This window comes from Salvelinus alpinus, chromosome 10 (assembly GCF_045679555.1).
Source record: "Salvelinus alpinus chromosome 10, SLU_Salpinus.1, whole genome shotgun sequence".
Taxonomy (NCBI): domain Eukaryota; kingdom Metazoa; phylum Chordata; class Actinopteri; order Salmoniformes; family Salmonidae; genus Salvelinus; species Salvelinus alpinus.
In genome coordinates, this window is record NC_092095.1 from 14,956,476 (window position 1) to 14,978,975 (window position 22,500).

The 22,500-nt window shown below is 44.4% G+C and overlaps 1 protein-coding gene across 1 annotated transcript in view; it reads left to right on the plus strand.

The window, feature by feature from the left end:
* LOC139531541 (catenin delta-2-like) overlaps positions 1 to 22,500 on the plus strand; it is a 571,014-nt gene that overhangs the window by 392,630 nt on the left and 155,884 nt on the right. The gene's annotated exons all lie outside the window — the stretch shown is intronic.

Genomic DNA, 22,500 nt, shown 5'->3' on the forward strand with positions numbered 1-22,500 from the left:
GGGGGGGTGGTGTAATATGGGAGGGATGATGTAATATAGGGGGGATGGTGTAATATAGTGGGGGTGGTGTGATATGGGGGGATGGTATGATATAGAGGGCATGGTGTAATATAGGGGGATGGTGTAATATGGGTGGCTGGTGTAATATAGGGGGATGGTGTAATATAGGGGGGATGGTGTGATATAGGGGGGGATGATGTAATATAGGGGGATGGTGTAATATAGGGGGATGGTGTAATATAGGGGGGATGGTGTAATATAGGGGGGGATGATGTAATATAGGGGGATGGTGTAATATAGGGGGATGGTGTAATATAGGGGGGATGGTGTAATATAGGGGGGGATGATGTAATATAGGGGGATGGTGTAATATAGGGGGATGGTGTAATATAGGGGGGTGGTGTAATATAGGGGGGATGATGTAATATAGGGGGATGATGTAATATAGGGGGGGATGATGTAATATAGGGGGATGATGTAATATAGGGGGATGGTGTAATATAGGGGGATGGTGTAATATAGGGGGATGGTGTAATATAGGGGGATGGTGTAATATAGGGGGGATGGTGTAATATAGGGGGGGATGATGTAATATAGGGGGATGGTGTAATATAGGGGGATGGTGTAATATAGGGGGATGGTGTAATATAGGGGGGGATGATGTAATATAGGGGGATGGTGTAATATAGGGGGATGGTGTAATATAGGGGGATGGTGTAATATAGGGGGGATGGTGTAATATAGGGGGGATGATGTAATATAGGGGGATGGTGTAATATAGGGGGATGGTGTAATATAGGGGGGATGATGTAATATAGGGGGATGGTGTAATATAGGGGGATGGTGTAATATAGGGGGATGGTGTAATATAGGGGGGATGATGTAATATAGGGGGATGGTGTAATATAGGGGGATGGTGTAATATAGGGGGATGGTGTAATATAGGGGGATGGTGTAATATAGGGGGGATGGTGTAATATAGGGGGATGGTGTAATACAGGGGGATGGTGTAATATAGGGGGGGATGATGTAATACAGGGGGATGGTGTAATATAGGGGGGATGGTGTAATTCAGGGGGATGGTGTAATATAGGGGGGGTGGTGTAATATAGGGGGATGATGTAATATAGGGGGGATGATGTAATACAGGGGGGTGGTGTAATATAGGGGGGATGGTGTAATATAGGGGGATGGTGTAATATAGGGGGATGGTGTAATATAGGGGGATGGTGTAATATAGGGGGATGGTGTAATACAGGGGGGATGGTGTAATATAGGGGGGATAGTGTAATATAGAGGGATGGTGTAATATAGGGGGATGGTGTAATATAGAGGAATGGTGTAATATAGGGGGATGGTGTAATATAGGGGGATGGTGTAATATAGGGTGATGATGTAATATAGGGGGATGGTGTAATATAGGGGGATGGTGTAATATAGGGGGATGGTGTAATATAGGGGGATGGTGTAATACAGGGGGGATGGTGTAATATAGGGGGATGGTGTAATATAGGGGGATGGTGTAATATAGGGGGGATGGTGTAATATAGGGGGATGGTGTAATACAGGGGGATGGTGTAATATAGGGGGGGATGATGTAATACAGGGGGATGGTGTAATATAGGGGGGATGGTGTAATTCAGGGGGATGGTGTAATATAGGGGGGGTGGTGTAATATAGGGGGATGATGTAATATAGGGGGGATGATGTAATACAGGGGGATGGTGTAATATAGGGGGGATGGTGTAATATAGGGGGATGGTGTAATATAGGGGGATGGTGTAATATAGGGGGGAGAGTGTAATATAGAGGGATGGTGTAATATAGGGGGATGGTGTAATATAGGGGGGATGGTGTAATATAGAGGGATGGTGTAATATATGGGGATGGTGTAATATAGGGGGGATGGTGTAATATAGGGGGATGGTGTAATATAGGGGGGGTGGTGTAATATAGGGGGGATGGTGTAATATAGGGGGATGGTGTAATATAGGGGGATGGTGTAATATAGGGGGGATGGTGTAATATAGGGGGATGGTGTAATATAGGGGGGGTGGTGTAATATAGGGGGATGGTGTAATATAGGGGGATGGTGTAATACAGGGGGGATGATGTAATATAGGGGGATGATGTAATATAGGGGGGGATGATGTAATATAGGGGGATGATGTAATATAGGGGGATGGTGTAATATAGGGGGATGGTGTAATATAGGGGGATGGTGTAATATAGGGGGATGGTGTAATATAGGGGGGATGGTGTAATATAGGGGGGGATGATGTAATATAGGGGGATGGTGTAATATAGGGGGATGGTGTAATATAGGGGGATGGTGTAATATAGGGGGGGATGATGTAATATAGGGGGATGGTGTAATATAGGGGATGGTGTAATATAGGGGGATGGTGTAATATAGGGGGGATGGTGTAATATAGGGGGGATGATGTAATATAGGGGGATGGTGTAATATAGGGGGATGGTGTAATATAGGGGGGATGATGTAATATAGGGGGATGGTGTAATATAGGGGGATGGTGTAATATAGGGGGATGGTGTAATATAGGGGGGATGATATAATATAGGGGGATGGTGTAATATAGGGGGATGGTGTAATATAGGGGGATGGTGTAATATAGGGGGATGGTGTAATATAGGGGGGATGGTGTAATATAGGGGGATGGTGTAATACAGGGGGATGGTGTAATATAGGGGGGGATGATGTAATACAGGGGGATGGTGTAATATAGGGGGGATGGTGTAATTCAGGGGGATGGTGTAATATAGGGGGGTGGTGTAATATAGGGGGATGATGTAATATAGGGGGGATGATGTAATACAGGGGGGTGGTGTAATATAGGGGGGATGGTGTAATATAGGGGGATGGTGTAATATAGGGGGATGGTGTAATATAGGGGGATGGTGTAATATAGGGGGATGGTGTAATACAGGGGGGATGGTGTAATATAGGGGGGATAGTGTAATATAGAGGGATGGTGTAATATAGGGGGATGGTGTAATATAGAGGAATGGTGTAATATAGGGGGATGGTGTAATATAGGGGGATGGTGTAATATAGGGGGATGGTGTAATATAGGGGGATGGTGTAATATAGGGGGATGGTGTAATATAGGGGGATGGTGTAATACAGGGGGGATGGTGTAATATAGGGGGATGGTGTAATATAGGGGGATGGTGTAATATAGGGGGGATGGTGTAATATAGGGGGATGGTGTAATACAGGGGGATGGTGTAATATAGGGGGGGATGATGTAATACAGGGGGATGGTGTAATATAGGGGGGATGGTGTAATTCAGGGGGATGGTGTAATATAGGGGGGGTGGTGTAATATAGGGGGATGATGTAATATAGGGGGGATGATGTAATACAGGGGGATGGTGTAATATAGGGGGGATGGTGTAATATAGGGGGATGGTGTAATATAGGGGGATGGTGTAATATAGGGGGGAGAGTGTAATATAGAGGGATGGTGTAATATAGGGGGATGGTGTAATATAGGGGGGATGGTGTAATATAGAGGGATGGTGTAATATATGGGGATGGTGTAATATAGGGGGGATGGTGTAATATAGGGGGATGGTGTAATATAGGGGGGGTGGTGTAATATAGGGGGGATGGTGTAATATAGGGGGATGGTGTAATATAGGGGGATGGTGTAATATAGGGGGGATGGTGTAATATAGGGGGGATGGTGTAATATAGGGGGGGTGGTGTAATATAGGGGGATGGTGTAATATAGGGGGATGGTGTAATACAGGGGGGATGGTGTAATATAGGGGGGATAGTGTAATATAGAGGGATGGTGTAATATAGGGGGATGGTGTAATATAGGGGGGATGGTGTAATATAGAGGGATGGTGTAATATATGGGGATGGTGTAATATAGGGGGATGGTGTAATATAGAGGAATGGTGTAATATAGGGGGATGGTGTAATATAGGGGGATGGTGTAATATAGGGTGATGATGTAATATAGGGGGATGGTGTAATATAGGGGGATGGTGTAATATAGGGGGATGGTGTAATATAGGGGGATGGTGTAATACAGGGGGGATGGTGTAATATAGGGGGATGGTGTAATATAGGGGGATGGTGTAATATAGGGGGGATGGTGTAATATAGGGGGATGGTGTAATACAGGGGGATGGTGTAATATAGGGGGGGATGATGTAATACAGGGGGATGGTGTAATATAGGGGGGATGGTGTAATTCAGGGGGATGGTGTAATATAGGGGGGGGGGTGTAATATAGGGGGATGATGTAATATAGGGGGGATGATGTAATACAGGGGGATGGTGTAATATAGGGGGGATGGTGTAATATAGGGGGATGGTGTAATATAGGGGGATGGTGTAATATAGGGGGGATAGTGTAATATAGAGGGATGGTGTAATATAGGGGGATGGTGTAATATAGGGGGGATGGTGTAATATAGAGGGATGGTGTAATATATGGGGATGGTGTAATATAGGGGGATGGTGTAATATAGAGGAATGGTGTAATATAGGGGGATGGTGTAATATAGGGGGATGGTGTAATATAGGGTGATGATGTAATATAGGGGGATGGTGTAATATAGGGGGGATGGTGTAATATAGGGGGGGATGATGTAATATAGGGGGATGGTGTAATATAGGGGGATGGTGTAATATAGGGGGGATGGTGTAATATAGAGGGATGGTGTAATATATGGGGATGGTGTAATATAGGGGGATGGTGTAATATAGGGGGATGGTGTAATACAGGGGGGATGGTGTAATATAGGGGGATGGTGTAATACAGGGGGGATGGTGTAATATAGAGGGATGGTGTAATATATGGGGATGGTGTAATACAGGGGGATGGTGTAATATAGAGGGATGATGTAATATAGGGGGATGGTGTAATATAGGGGGGGATGATGTAATATAGGGGGATGGTGTAATATAGGGGGGGATGATGTAATATAGGGGGATGATGTAATATAGGGGGGGATGATGTAATATAGGGGGATGGTGTAATACAGGGGGGATGGTGTAATATAGGGGGATGGTGTAATACAGGGGGGATGGTGTAATATAGAGGGATGGTGTAATATATGGGGATGGTGTAATACAGGGGGATGGTGTAATATAGAGGGATGATGTAATATAGGGGGATGGTGTAATATAGGGGGGGATGATGTAATATAGGGGGATGGTGTAATATAGGGGGGGATGATGTAATATAGGGGGATGATGTAATATCGGGGGGGATGATGTAATATAGGGGGATGGTGTAATACAGGGGGGATGGTGTAATATAGGGGGATGGTGTAATACAGGGGGGATGGTGTAATATAGAGGGATGGTTTGATATATGGGGATGGTGTAATACAGGGGGATGGTGTAATATAGGGGGATGGTGTAATATAGGGGGATGGTGTAATATAGGGGGATGGTGTAATATAGGGGGGTGGTGTAATATAGGGGGGTGGTGTAATATAGGGGGATGGTGTAATATAGGGGGATGGTGTAATATAGCGGGGATGGTGTAATATAGAGGGATGGTGTGATATAGGGGGGTGGTGTAATATAGGGGGATGGTGTAATATAGAGGGATGGTGTGATATAGGGGGGGATGGTGTAATATAGGGGGATGGTGTAATATAGGGGGATGGTGTAATATAGGGGATGATGTAATATAGGGGGGGTGATGTAATATAAGGGGATGGTGTGATATAGGGGGGATGGTGTAATATAGGGGGATGGTGTAATATAGGGGGGATGGTGTAATATAGGGGGATGGTGTAATATAGGGCATGGTGTAATATAGGGGGGATGGTGTAATATAGGGCATGGTGTAATATAGGGGGATGGTGTGATATAGGGGGGATGGTGTAATATAGGGCATGGTGTAATATAAGGGGATGGTGTGATATAGGGGGGATGGTGTAATATAGGGCATGGTGTAATATAAGGGGATGGTGTGATATAGGGGGGATGGTGTAATATAGGGCATGGTGTAATATAGGGGGGATGGTGTAATATAGGGCATGGTGTAATATAAGGGGATGGTGTGATATAGGGGGGATGGTGTAATATAGGGCATGGTGTAATATAGGGGGGATGGTGTAATATAGGGGGATGGTGTAATATAGGGGGATGGTGTAATATAGGGGGATGATGTAATATAGGGGCTGATGATGTAATATAAGGGGATGGTGTGATATAGGAGGGATGGTGTAATATAGGGGGATGATGTAATATAGGGGCTGATGATGTAATATAAGGGGATGGTGTGATATAGGGGGGGATGGTGTGATATAGGGGGGATGGTGTGATATAGGAGGGGATGGCGTGATATAGGAGGGGATGGTGTGATATAGGAGGGGATGGTGTAATATAGGAGGGGATTGTGTGATATAGGAGGGATGGTGTAATATAGGAGGGGATTGTGTGATATAGGAGGGATGGTGTAATATAGGGGGATGGTGTAATACAGGGGGATGGTGTAATATAGAGGGATGATGTAATATAGGGGGATGGTGTAATATAGGGGGGGATGATGTAATATAGGGGGATGGTGTAATATAGGGGGGGATGATGTAATATAGGGGGATGATGTAATATCGGGGGGGATGATGTAATATAGGGGGATGGTGTAATACAGGGGGGATGGTGTAATATAGGGGGATGGTGTAATACAGGGGGGATGGTGTAATATAGAGGGATGGTTTGATATATGGGGATGGTGTAATACAGGGGGATGGTGTAATATAGGGGGATGGTGTAATATAGGGGGATGGTGTAATATAGGGGGATGGTGTAATATAGGGGGGTGGTGTAATATAGGGGGGTGGTGTAATATAGGGGGATGGTGTAATATAGGGGGATGGTGTAATATAGCGGGGATGGTGTAATATAGAGGGATGGTGTGATATAGGGGGGTGGTGTAATATAGGGGGATGGTGTAATATAGAGGGATGGTGTGATATAGGGGGGGATGGTGTAATATAGGGGGATGGTGTAATATAGGGGGATGGTGTAATATAGGGGATGATGTAATATAGGGGGGGTGATGTAATATAAGGGGATGGTGTGATATAGGGGGGATGGTGTAATATAGGGGGATGGTGTAATATAGGGGGGATGGTGTAATATAGGGGGATGGTGTAATATAGGGCATGGTGTAATATAGGGGGGATGGTGTAATATAGGGCATGGTGTAATATAGGGGGATGGTGTGATATAGGGGGGATGGTGTAATATAGGGCATGGTGTAATATAAGGGGATGGTGTGATATAGGGGGGATGGTGTAATATAGGGCATGGTGTAATATAAGGGGATGGTGTGATATAGGGGGGATGGTGTAATATAGGGCATGGTGTAATATAGGGGGGATGGTGTAATATAGGGCATGGTGTAATATAAGGGGATGGTGTGATATAGGGGTGTAATATAGGGGGGATGGTGTAATATAGGGGGATGGTGTAATATAGGGGGATGGTGTAATATAGGGGGATGGTGTAATATAGGGGGATGGTGTAATATAGGGGGGATGGTGTAATTCAGGGGGATGGTGTAATATAGGGGGGGTGGTGTAATATAGGGGGATGATGTAATATAGGGGGGATGATATAATACAGGGGGATGGTGTAATATAGGGGGGATGGTGTAATATAGGGGGATGGTGTAATATAGGGGGATGGTGTAATATAGGGGGGAGAGTGTAATATAGAGGGATGGTGTAATATAGGGGGATGGTGTAATATAGGGGGGATGGTGTAATATAGAGGGATGGTGTAATATATGGGGATGGTGTAATATAGGGGGGATGGTGTAATATAGGGGGATGGTGTAATATAGGGGGGGTGGTGTAATATAGGGGGGATGGTGTAATATAGGGGGATGGTGTAATATAGGGGGATGGTGTAATATAGGGGGGATGGTGTAATATAGGGGGATGGTGTAATATAGGGGGGGTGGTGTAATATAGGGGGATGGTGTAATATAGGGGGATGGTGTAATACAGGGGGGATGATGTAATATAGGGGGATGATGTAATATAGGGGGGGATGATGTAATATAGGGGGATGATGTAATATAGGGGGATGGTGTAATATAGGGGGATGGTGTAATATAGGGGGATGGTGTAATATAGGGGGATGGTGTAATATAGGGGGGATGGTGTAATATAGGGGGGGATGATGTAATATAGGGGGATGGTGTAATATAGGGGGATGGTGTAATATAGGGGGATGGTGTAATATAGGGGGGGATGATGTAATATAGGGGGATGGTGTAATATAGGGGGATGGTGTAATATAGGGGGATGGTGTAATATAGGGGGGATGGTGTAATATAGGGGGGATGATGTAATATAGGGGGATGGTGTAATATAGGGGGATGGTGTAATATAGGGGGGATGATGTAATATAGGGGGATGGTGTAATATAGGGGGATGGTGTAATATAGGGGGATGGTGTAATATAGGGGGGATGATGTAATATAGGGGGATGGTGTAATATAGGGGGATGGTGTAATATAGGGGGATGGTGTAATATAGGGGGATGGTGTAATATAGGGGGGATGGTGTAATATAGGGGGATGGTGTAATACAGGGGGATGGTGTAATATAGGGGGGGATGATGTAATACAGGGGGATGGTGTAATATAGGGGGGATGGTGTAATTCAGGGGGATGGTGTAATATAGGGGGGGTGGTGTAATATAGGGGGATGATGTAATATAGGGGGGATGATGTAATACAGGGGGGTGGTGTAATATAGGGGGGATGGTGTAATATAGAGGAATGGTGTAATATAGGGGGATGGTGTAATATAGGGGGATGGTGTAATATAGGGGGATGGTGTAATATAGGGGGATGGTGTAATATAGGGGGATGGTGTAATATAGGGGGATGGTGTAATACAGGGGGGATGGTGTAATATAGGGGGATGGTGTAATATAGGGGGATGGTGTAATATAGGGGGGATGGTGTAATATAGGGGGATGGTGTAATACAGGGGGATGGTGTAATATAGGGGGGGATGATGTAATACAGGGGGATGGTGTAATATAGGGGGGATGGTGTAATTCAGGGGGATGGTGTAATATAGGGGGGGTGGTGTAATATAGGGGGATGATGTAATATAGGGGGGATGATGTAATACAGGGGGATGGTGTAATATAGGGGGGATGGTGTAATATAGGGGGATGGTGTAATATAGGGGGATGGTGTAATATAGGGGGGAGAGTGTAATATAGAGGGATGGTGTAATATAGGGGGATGGTGTAATATAGGGGGGATGGTGTAATATAGAGGGATGGTGTAATATATGGGGATGGTGTAATATAGGGGGGATGGTGTAATATAGGGGGATGGTGTAATATAGGGGGGGTGGTGTAATATAGGGGGGATGGTGTAATATAGGGGGATGGTGTAATATAGGGGGATGGTGTAATATAGGGGGGATGGTGTAATATAGGGGGATGGTGTAATATAGGGGGGGTGGTGTAATATAGGGGGATGGTGTAATATAGGGGGATGGTGTAATACAGGGGGGATGGTGTAATATAGGGGGGATAGTGTAATATAGAGGGATGGTGTAATATAGGGGGATGGTGTAATATAGGGGGGATGGTGTAATATAGAGGGATGGTGTAATATATGGGGATGGTGTAATATAGGGGGATGGTGTAATATAGAGGAATGGTGTAATATAGGGGGATGGTGTAATATAGGGGGATGGTGTAATATAGGGTGATGATGTAATATAGGGGGATGGTGTAATATAGGGGGATGGTGTAATATAGGGGGATGGTGTAATATAGGGGGATGGTGTAATACAGGGGGGATGGTGTAATATAGGGGGATGGTGTAATATAGGGGGATGGTGTAATATAGGGGGGATGGTGTAATATAGGGGGATGGTGTAATACAGGGGGATGGTGTAATATAGGGGGGGATGATGTAATACAGGGGGATGGTGTAATATAGGGGGGATGGTGTAATTCAGGGGGATGGTGTAATATAGGGGGGGTGGTGTAATATAGGGGGATGATGTAATATAGGGGGGATGATGTAATACAGGGGGATGGTGTAATATAGGGGGGATGGTGTAATATAGGGGGATGGTGTAATATAGGGGGATGGTGTAATATAGGGGGGATAGTGTAATATAGAGGGATGGTGTAATATAGGGGGATGGTGTAATATAGGGGGGATGGTGTAATATAGAGGGATGGTGTAATATATGGGGATGGTGTAATATAGGGGGATGGTGTAATATAGAGGAATGGTGTAATATAGGGGGATGGTGTAATATAGGGGGGATGGTGTAATATAGGGGGGGATGATGTAATATAGGGGGATGGTGTAATATAGGGGGATGGTGTAATATAGGGGGGATGGTGTAATATAGAGGGATGGTGTAATATATGGGGATGGTGTAATATAGGGGGATGGTGTAATATAGGGGGATGGTGTAATACAGGGGGGATGGTGTAATATAGGGGGATGGTGTAATACAGGGGGGATGGTGTAATATAGAGGGATGGTGTAATATATGGGGATGGTGTAATACAGGGGGATGGTGTAATATAGAGGGATGATGTAATATAGGGGGATGGTGTAATATAGGGGGGGATGATGTAATATAGGGGGATGGTGTAATATAGGGGGGGATGATGTAATATAGGGGGATGATGTAATATAGGGGGGGATGATGTAATATAGGGGGATGGTGTAATACAGGGGGGATGGTGTAATATAGGGGGATGGTGTAATACAGGGGGGATGGTGTAATATAGAGGGATGGTGTAATATATGGGGATGGTGTAATACAGGGGGATGGTGTAATATAGAGGGATGATGTAATATAGGGGGATGGTGTAATATAGGGGGGGATGATGTAATATAGGGGGATGGTGTAATATAGGGGGGGATGATGTAATATAGGGGGATGATGTAATATCGGGGGGGATGATGTAATATAGGGGGATGGTGTAATACAGGGGGGATGGTGTAATATAGGGGGATGGTGTAATACAGGGGGGATGGTGTAATATAGAGGGATGCTTTGATATATGGGGATGGTGTAATACAGGGGGATGGTGTAATATAGGGGGATGGTGTAATATAGGGGGATGGTGTAATATAGGGGGATGGTGTAATATAGGGGGGTGGTGTAATATAGGGGGGTGGTGTAATATAGGGGGATGGTGTAATATAGGGGGATGGTGTAATATAGCGGGGATGGTGTAATATAGAGGGATGGTGTGATATAGGGGGGTGGTGTAATATAGGGGGATGGTGTAATATAGAGGGATGGTGTGATATAGGGGGGGATGGTGTAATATAGGGGGATGGTGTAATATAGGGGGATGGTGTAATATAGGGGATGATGTAATATAGAGGGGGTGATGTAATATAAGGGGATGGTGTGATATAGGGGGGATGGTGTAATATAGGGGGATGGTGTAATATAGGGGGGATGGTGTAATATAGGGGGATGGTGTAATATAGGGCATGGTGTAATATAGGGGGGATGGTGTAATATAGGGCATGGTGTAATATAGGGGGATGGTGTGATATAGGGGGGATGGTGTAATATAGGGCATGGTGTAATATAAGGGGATGGTGTGATATAGGGGGGATGGTGTAATATAGGGCATGGTGTAATATAAGGGGATGGTGTGATATAGGGGGGATGGTGTAATATAGGGCATGGTGTAATATAGGGGGGATGGTGTAATATAGGGCATGGTGTAATATAAGGGGATGGTGTGATATAGGGGGGATGGTGTAATATAGGGCATGGTGTAATATAGGGGGGATGGTGTAATATAGGGGGATGGTGTAATATAGGGGGATGGTGTAATATAGGGGGATGATGTAATATAGGGGCTGATGATGTAATATAAGGGGATGGTGTGATATAGGAGGGATGGTGTAATATAGGGGGATGGTGTAATATAGGGGGGATGGTGTAATATAGGGGGATGGTGTAATATAGGGGGGGTGGTGTAATATAGGGGGATGGTGTAATATAGGGGGATGGTGTAATACAGGGGGGATGGTGTAATATAGGGGGGATAGTGTAATATAGAGGGATGGTGTAATATAGGGGGATGGTGTAATATAGGGGGGATGGTGTAATATAGAGGGATGGTGTAATATATGGGGATGGTGTAATATAGGGGGATGGTGTAATATAGAGGAATGGTGTAATATAGGGGGATGGTGTAATATAGGGGGATGGTGTAATATAGGGTGATGATGTAATATAGGGGGATGGTGTAATATAGGGGGATGGTGTAATATAGGGGGATGGTGTAATATAGGGGGATGGTGTAATACAGGGGGGATGGTGTAATATAGGGGGATGGTGTAATATAGGGGGATGGTGTAATATAGGGGGGATGGTGTAATATAGGGGGATGGTGTAATACAGGGGGATGGTGTAATATAGGGGGGGATGATGTAATACAGGGGGATGGTGTAATATAGGGGGGATGGTGTAATTCAGGGGGATGGTGTAATATAGGGGGGGTGGTGTAATATAGGGGGATGATGTAATATAGGGGGGATGATGTAATACAGGGGGATGGTGTAATATAGGGGGGATGGTGTAATATAGGGGGATGGTGTAATATAGGGGGATGGTGTAATATAGGGGGGATAGTGTAATATAGAGGGATGGTGTAATATAGGGGGATGGTGTAATATAGGGGGGATGGTGTAATATAGAGGGATGGTGTAATATATGGGGATGGTGTAATATAGGGGGATGGTGTAATATAGAGGAATGGTGTAATATAGGGGGATGGTGTAATATAGGGGGGATGGTGTAATATAGGGGGGGATGATGTAATATAGGGGGATGGTGTAATATAGGGGGATGGTGTAATATAGGGGGGATGGTGTAATATAGAGGGATGGTGTAATATATGGGGATGGTGTAATATAGGGGGATGGTGTAATATAGGGGGATGGTGTAATACAGGGGGGATGGTGTAATATAGGGGGATGGTGTAATACAGGGGGGATGGTGTAATATAGAGGGATGGTGTAATATATGGGGATGGTGTAATACAGGGGGATGGTGTAATATAGAGGGATGATGTAATATAGGGGGATGGTGTAATATAGGGGGGGATGATGTAATATAGGGGGATGGTGTAATATAGGGGGGGATGATGTAATATAGGGGGATGATGTAATATAGGGGGGGATGATGTAATATAGGGGGATGGTGTAATACAGGGGGGATGGTGTAATATAGGGGGATGGTGTAATACAGGGGGGATGGTGTAATATAGAGGGATGGTGTAATATATGGGGATGGTGTAATACAGGGGGATGGTGTAATATAGAGGGATGATGTAATATAGGGGGATGGTGTAATATAGGGGGGGATGATGTAATATAGGGGGATGGTGTAATATAGGGGGGGATGATGTAATATAGGGGGATGATGTAATATCGGGGGGGATGATGTAATATAGGGGGATGGTGTAATACAGGGGGGATGGTGTAATATAGGGGGATGGTGTAATACAGGGGGGATGGTGTAATATAGAGGGATGCTTTGATATATGGGGATGGTGTAATACAGGGGGATGGTGTAATATAGGGGGATGGTGTAATATAGGGGGATGGTGTAATATAGGGGGATGGTGTAATATAGGGGGGTGGTGTAATATAGGGGGGTGGTGTAATATAGGGGGATGGTGTAATATAGGGGGATGGTGTAATATAGCGGGGATGGTGTAATATAGAGGGATGGTGTGATATAGGGGGGTGGTGTAATATAGGGGGATGGTGTAATATAGAGGGATGGTGTGATATAGGGGGGGATGGTGTAATATAGGGGGATGGTGTAATATAGGGGGATGGTGTAATATAGGGGATGATGTAATATAGAGGGGGTGATGTAATATAAGGGGATGGTGTGATATAGGGGGGATGGTGTAATATAGGGGGATGGTGTAATATAGGGGGGATGGTGTAATATAGGGGGATGGTGTAATATAGGGCATGGTGTAATATAGGGGGGATGGTGTAATATAGGGCATGGTGTAATATAGGGGGATGGTGTGATATAGGGGGGATGGTGTAATATAGGGCATGGTGTAATATAAGGGGATGGTGTGATATAGGGGGGATGGTGTAATATAGGGCATGGTGTAATATAAGGGGATGGTGTGATATAGGGGGGATGGTGTAATATAGGGCATGGTGTAATATAGGGGGGATGGTGTAATATAGGGCATGGTGTAATATAAGGGGATGGTGTGATATAGGGGGGATGGTGTAATATAGGGCATGGTGTAATATAGGGGGGATGGTGTAATATAGGGGGATGGTGTAATATAGGGGGATGGTGTAATATAGGGGGATGATGTAATATAGGGGCTGATGATGTAATATAAGGGGATGGTGTGATATAGGAGGGATGGTGTAATATAGGGGGATGATGTAATATAGGGGCTGATGATGTAATATAAGGGGATGGTGTGATATAGGGGGGGATGGTGTGATATAGGGGGGGATGGTGTGATATAGGAGGGGATGGCGTGATATAGGAGGGGATGGTGTGATATAGGAGGGGATGGTGTAATATAGGAGGGGATTGTGTGATATAGGAGGGATGGTGTAATATAGGAGGGGATTGTGTGATATAGGAGGGATGGTGTAATATAGGGGGATGGTGTAATACAGGGGGATGGTGTAATATAGAGGGATGATGTAATATAGGGGGATGGTGTAATATAGGGGGGGATGATGTAATATAGGGGGATGGTGTAATATAGGGGGGGATGATGTAATATAGGGGGATGATGTAATATCGGGGGGGATGATGTAATATAGGGGGATGGTGTAATACAGGGGGGATGGTGTAATATAGGGGGATGGTGTAATACAGGGGGGATGGTGTAATATAGAGGGATGGTTTGATATATGGGGATGGTGTAATACAGGGGGATGGTGTAATATAGGGGGATGGTGTAATATAGGGGGATGGTGTAATATAGGGGGATGGTGTAATATAGGGGGGTGGTGTAATATAGGGGGGTGGTGTAATATAGGGGGATGGTGTAATATAGGGGGATGGTGTAATATAGCGGGGATGGTGTAATATAGAGGGATGGTGTGATATAGGGGGGTGGTGTAATATAGGGGGATGGTGTAATATAGAGGGATGGTGTGATATAGGGGGGGATGGTGTAATATAGGGGGATGGTGTAATATAGGGGGATGGTGTAATATAGGGGATGATGTAATATAGGGGGGGTGATGTAATATAAGGGGATGGTGTGATATAGGGGGGATGGTGTAATATAGGGGGATGGTGTAATATAGGGGGGATGGTGTAATATAGGGGGATGGTGTAATATAGGGCATGGTGTAATATAGGGGGGATGGTGTAATATAGGGCATGGTGTAATATAGGGGGATGGTGTGATATAGGGGGGATGGTGTAATATAGGGCATGGTGTAATATAAGGGGATGGTGTGATATAGGGGGGATGGTGTAATATAGGGCATGGTGTAATATAAGGGGATGGTGTGATATAGGGGGGATGGTGTAATATAGGGCATGGTGTAATATAGGGGGGATGGTGTAATATAGGGCATGGTGTAATATAAGGGGATGGTGTGATATAGGGGGGATGGTGTAATATAGGGCATGGTGTAATATAGGGGGGATGGTGTAATATAGGGGGATGGTGTAATATAGGGGGATGGTGTAATATAGGGGGATGATGTAATATAGGGGCTGATGATGTAATATAAGGGGATGGTGTGATATAGGAGGGATGGTGTAATATAGGGGGATGATGTAATATAGGGGCTGATGATGTAATATAAGGGGATGGTGTGATATAGGGGGGGATGGTGTGATATAGGGGGGGATGGTGTGATATAGGAGGGGATGGCGTGATATAGGAGGGGATGGTGTGATATAGGAGGGGATGGTGTAATATAGGAGGGGATTGTGTGATATAGGAGGGATGGTGTAATATAGGAGGGGATTGTGTGATATAGGAGGGATGGTGTAATATAGGAGGGGATTGTGTGATATAGGAGAGATGGTTATATATAGGGGGGATGGTGTAATATAGAAGAGGGGGAGAGGGGTCTGGAAATTATTGTTCTCCCCCTCTAAAATGGAGAAGCTGTCTTCATTAAAGTACAGGGATTCTAATGGGGGAGTATAGGTAGCACACAGGAATACATTTTTCTTTGTTGAGATTATTTCCTTATTAATTTCTAGCCAGGTGTAAAATGCTCTGTCTCTGTCTGTCTGTCTCTCATCCCCTCTCTCTCTCTCCCTCTCTCTCCATCCTCTCTCTCACTCTCTCTCCATCCCCTCCCTATCTCTCTCTCTCTCTCTCTCTCTCTCTCTCTCTCTCTCTCTCTCTCTCTCTCTCTCTCTCTCTCTCTCTCTCTCTCTCTCTCTCCATCGACTCGCTCTCCCTCTCTCTCTCAATCCCCTCTCTTTCTCGCTCTCTCTCCATCCCATCTCTCTCCCTCTCTCTCTCCATCCCCTCTTTATCTCCTTCTCTCTCCATCCCCTCTCTCTCCCTCTCACTATCATCCTCTCTCGCTCCCTCTCTCTCCATCCCCTCTCTCTCCCTCTCTCTCTCTAATCCCCTCTCGCTCCCTCTCTCTCCATCCCCTCTCTCTGTATCTCTCTCATCCCCTCTCTCTGTATCTCTCTCATCCCTTCTCTCTGTCTCTCTCCATCCCCTCTCTGTTGTAGAGGAAGCACTAATTAGTGTGTTTGGATTGTTGATGAGGTGCGTGTGTCACCGTCCACCAATAGGACACCAGCCGTGCTCTCACCCGTCAGAGAGAAGACATCTGCTCCACCATCTGACTGCAGCTTACCTCCCGCGGACTTGTGGTGGTGGTGGTGGTAGTGTGTGCTTATTATGTGTAGGGTAGGTTGAGTCATTGTGTCTAGTTGGAAGGGGTGGACATAGAAAGAGAGAGAGAAACAGAGAGAGAGAAACAGAGAGAGAGAGCGGGAAAGAAACAGAGAGAGAGCGCGGGAGAGAGAGAAAGAGAGAGAAACAGAAAGAAAGAGAGAGAAACAGTGAGAGAGAAAGAGAGAGAAACAGACAGAGAGAGAGAAAGAGCGAGTAAGAGAGCACCAAACACCAAACTGAGACTGCATGCAGATTTCTGCAAAATAATAAAATACCAAATAATGCATGCAGATTAGAATTCGGATTATACCTGCTAATTATCAAAATCCAGAAAAGAGACATTCAAATCTACAACCACCAAAAAGGAAGCGATTCCCAAACCTTCCATAACAAAGCCATCACCTACAGAGAGATGAACCTGGAGAAGAGTCCCCTAAACAAGCTGGTCCTAGGGCTCTGTTCACAAACACAAACAGACCCCACTGAGCCCCAGGACAGCAACGCAATTAGACCCAACTAAATCATGAGAAAACAAAAAGATAATTACTTGACACATGGGAAGGAATTAACAAAAAACAGAGCAAACTAGAATACTATTTGGCCCTAAATAGAGAGTACACAGTGGCAGAATACCTGACCACTGTGACTGACCCGAACTTAAAGAAAGCTTTGACTATGTACAGACTCAGTGAGCATAGCCTTGCTATTGAGAGAGGTCACCGTAGGCAGACCTGGCTCTGAAGAGAAGACAGGCTATGTGCACACTGTCCACAAAATGAGGTGGAAACTGATCTTCACTTCCTAACCTCCTGCCAAATGTATGACCATATTAGAGACACATATTTCCCTCAAATTACACAGATCCACATAGAATTTGAAAACAAACCCAATTTTGATAAACTCACGAATCTACTGGGTGAAATAGCATAGTGTGCGATCACAGCAGCAATATTGGTAATTTTTTCCCACAAGAAAAGGGCAACCAGTTGTCCAAACACCATTGTAAACACCATTGTAAACAAACACCATTGTAAATACAACCCATATTTATGTTGATTTATTTTCCCTTTTGTACTTGAACTATTTGCACATAATCTGACATTTGAAATGTCTTTTATTCTTTTGGAACTTTTGTGAGTGTAATATTTACTGTTCATTTTGTTGTTTATTTCACTTTTGTTTGTTATCTAGTTCACTTGATTTGACAATGTTAACATATGTTTCCCAAGCCAATAAAGCCCTTAAATTGAAATTGAATTGAGCGCGAGAGAGAGAGAGAGCTTAGAGCGAGAGAGAGAAAGAGAGGTAGAGAGAAAGATATAAACAGAGAGAGACATAGTGATAGAGAGATAAACAGAGAGTGTGCGAGAGTAGGATAGATATGTTTCCCATGCCTATAAAGCCCTTAAATTGAAATTGAATTGAGATAAACAGAGAGAGAGAGAGAGAGCGAGAGTGTGAGAGAGAGAGAGAGAGAGAGAGAGAGAGAGAGAGAGAGAGAGAGAGAGAGAGAGAGAGAGAGAGAGAGAGAGAGAGAGAGAGAGAGCATTCTATGCCATAAAAAGGAACATTAAAATCGAAGTTCCAATTTGAATCTAGCTCAACATTTTCCAATCAGTTATAGAACCAATTGCTCTATATGGCAGCGAAGTATGGGGTCCACTCTCTAACAATAAATTTACCAAATAGGACAAACATCCAATCGAAATACTGCTTGTAGAGTTTTGCAAGACTGTATTGCAAATGCAAAGAAAAACTCCAAATAAGGTACAGTGGGGAGAACAAGTATTTGATACACTGCCGATTTTGCAGGTTTTCCTACTTACAAAGCATGTAGAGGTCTGTAATTTTTATCATAGGTACACTTCAACTGTGAGAGACGGAATCTATAACAAAAATCCAGAAAATCACATTGTATGATTTTTAAATAATTAATTTGCATTTTATTGCATGACATAAGTATTTGATCACCTACCAACCAGTAAGAATTCCGTCTCTCACAGACCTGTTAGTTTTTCTTTAAGAAGCCCTCCTGTTCTCCACTCATTACCTGTATTAACTGCACCTGTTTGAACTCGTTACCTGTATAAAAGACACCTGTCCACACACTCAATCAAACAGACTCCAACCTCTCCACAATGGCCAAGACCAGAGAGCTGTGTAAGGACATCAGGGATAAAATTGTAGACCTGCACAAGGCTGGGATGGGCTACAGGACAATAGGCAAGCAGCTTGGTGAGAAGGAAACAACTGTTGGCGCAATTATTAGAAAATGGAAGAAGTTCAAGATGACGGGCAATCACCCTCGGTCTGGGGCTCCATGCAAGATTTCACCTCGTGGGGCATCAATGATCATGAGGAAGGTGAGGGATCAGCCCAGAACTACACGGCAGGACCTGGTCAATGACCTGAAGAGAGCTGGGACCACAGTCTCAAAGAAAACCATTAGTAACACACTACGCCGTCATGGATTAAAATCCTGCAGCGCACGCAAGGTCCCCCTGCTTAAGCCAGTGCATGTCCAGGCCTGTCTGAAGTTTGCCAATGACCATCTGGATGATCCAGAGGAGGAATGGGAGAAGGTCATGTGGTCTGATGAGACAAAAATAGAGCTTTTTGGTCTAACTCCACTCGCCGTGTTTGGAGGAAGAAGAAGTATGAGTACAACCCCAAGAACACCATCCCAACCGTGAAGCATGGAGGTGGAAACATCATTCTTTGGGGATGCTTTTCTGCAAAAGGGACAGGACGACTGCACCGTATTGAGGGGAGGATGGATGGGGCCATGTATCGCGAGATCTTGGCCAACAACCTCCTTCCCTCAGTAAGAGCATTGAAGATGGGTCGTGGCTGGGTCTTCCAGCATGACAACGACACAAAGCACACAGCCATGGCAACTAAGGAGTGGCTCCGTAAGAAGCATCTCAAGGTCCTGGAGTGGCCTAGCCAGTCTCCAGACCTGAACCCAATAGAAAATCTTTGGAGGGAGCTGAAACTCCGTATTGCCCAGCGACAGCCCCGAAACCTGAAGGATCTGGAGAAGATCTGTAGGGAGGAGTGGGCCAAAATCCCTGCTGCAGTGTGTGCAAACCTAGTCAAGAACTACAGGAAACGTATGATCTCTGTAATTGCAAACAAAGGTTTCTGTACCAAATATTAAGTTCTGCTTTTCTGATGTATCAAATACTTATGTCATGCAATAAAATGCAAATTAATTACTTAAAAATCATACAATGTGATTTTCTGGATTTTTGTTTTAGATTCCGTCTCTCATAGTTGAAGTGTACCTATGATAAAAATTACAGACCTCTACATGCTTTGTAAGTAGGAAAACCTGCAAAATCGGCAGTGTATCAAATACTTGTTCTCCCCACTGTATATAGAGCATAATTGGGTCTTATTCTAATAGAAAAAAGACCCATGAAATTTTACAACCATCTAAAATTAAGTGACCCCAAAACATTCCATCACTCAGCTTTACAATGTCAATATATTAAACAAGAGATGAGTCCCCTCAGCCAGCTGGATCTGAGAATCAGTTAATTAACTAAACTAAACCAACCCCATAGAGCCTCAGGACAGCATTCAGAAAATCTGTCCCAACCAAATCATCACAAAGCAAAAATGAAAATATATCACCTATTGGAATGACACAACTACAAATCTAAGTAAACGTCAATGCTATTTGGCTCTAAACAGACAGTACATGGTGGCAGACTATCTGACCACTGTGACTGATAGAAAACTGAGGAAAACACTGACTAGGTACAGACTCAGTGAGCACAGTCTGGCTATAGAGACCGGTCGTCACAGACAAACCTGGCTGCCCAGAGAGGACAGTCTGTGCTCACTCTGCTCTAGGGGAGAGGTAGAGACAGAGCTGCATTTCCTATTACACTGTGACAAACACTCAGACCTAAGATAATAGTTATTTCCCAAAATGATCATTCAGTACAAATAATTTGAAACTATAAAATATCAAATTAAATATTTATTGGGTGAAAATGTGCATGTCCAAAATGTGCAGTTTTGGCATCCAAATATGTGTCCTCCTGCCACAACCTGAGGGACAGCCAGTGAAAAGTGCATTGTAATGTCGATAATATTTCCCATCTTGTTTTGTTTTGTCTTTCACAACAGGTCATGTGTCTTCTCAGTCATGTTGACACTGGTCTACTACTGTTGATTTAATGTATTGTTGTTCTGATTAATATTGTTGTTGTAGTTGTTGTTAATGATAATCCCATGTCCACTACTACTATTATTATTGTTGTTGCTGGTCTCAACATTTTGTGTTAGGTATACTTTGACAATGTAAGTAATTTAACTTGCCATGTCAATAAAGTCTATTGAATTGAATTGAATTGAATTGAATTGAATTGAGTGGGAGAGAAACAGAGCGAGAAAGAGAAACAGAGAGAGCGTAACAGAGAGAGAGAGAGAGACAGAGAGAGCGTAACAGAGAGAGAGAGAGAGAGAGAGAGAGAGAGAGAAGCATGTGTTAGTGTAGAGTAGTGTGATAGCACTCAGCAGAACATGAGTCAGTAATAGATGACATCATAGCTGATCCATTTGGCCCTCTGCCCTGTCTCACAGCCAAATAGATGACATCATAGCTGATCCATTTGGCCCTCTGCCCTGTCTCACAGCCAAATAGATGACATCATAGCTGATCCATTTGGCCCTCTGCCCTGTCTCACAGCCAAATAGATGACATCATAGCTGATCCATTTGGCCCTCTGCCCTGTCTCACAGCCAAATAGATGACATCATAGCGGATCCATTTGGCCCTCTGCCCTGTCTCACAGCCAAATAGATGACATCATAGCTGATCCATTTGGCCCTCTGCCCTGTCTCACAGCCAAATAGATGACATCATAGCTGATCCATTTGGCCCTCTGCCCTGTCTCACAGCCAAATAGATGACATCATAGCTGATCCATTTGGCCCTCTGCCCTGTCTCACAGCCAAATAGATGACATCATAGCTGATCAATTTGTCCCTCTGCCCTGTCTCACAGCCAAATAGATGACATCATAGCTGATCCATTTGTCCCTCTGCCCTGACTCACAGCGAAATAGATGACATCATAGCTGATCTATTTGGCCCTCTGCCCTGTCTCACAGCCAAATAGATGACATCATAGCTGATCCATTTGTCCCTCTGCCCTGTCTAACAGCCAAATAGATGACATCATAGCTGATCCATGTGTCCCTCAGCCCTGTCTAACAGCCAAATAGATGACATCATAGCTGATCCATTTGGCCCTCTGCCCTGTCTCACAGCCAAATAGATGACATCATAGCTGATCCATTTGTCCCTCTGCCCTGTCTCACAGCCAAATAGATGACATCATAGCTGATCCATTTGTCCCTCTGCCCCGTCTCACATTCTAGTATACATGCTTATACATTAACCACCAAATCCATTGTTATTCTATTGTCCACTCGGCCATGGATTTACAAGATACCTGAACATGTAAACTGTTTTTAATTCAGTCGTGATGCAAAGTATACATCAGTTGAGACGCTGTTGATTGTGTTCGTGTAATTGAGCGTTGTTTGTGCACAGGCCCGTGC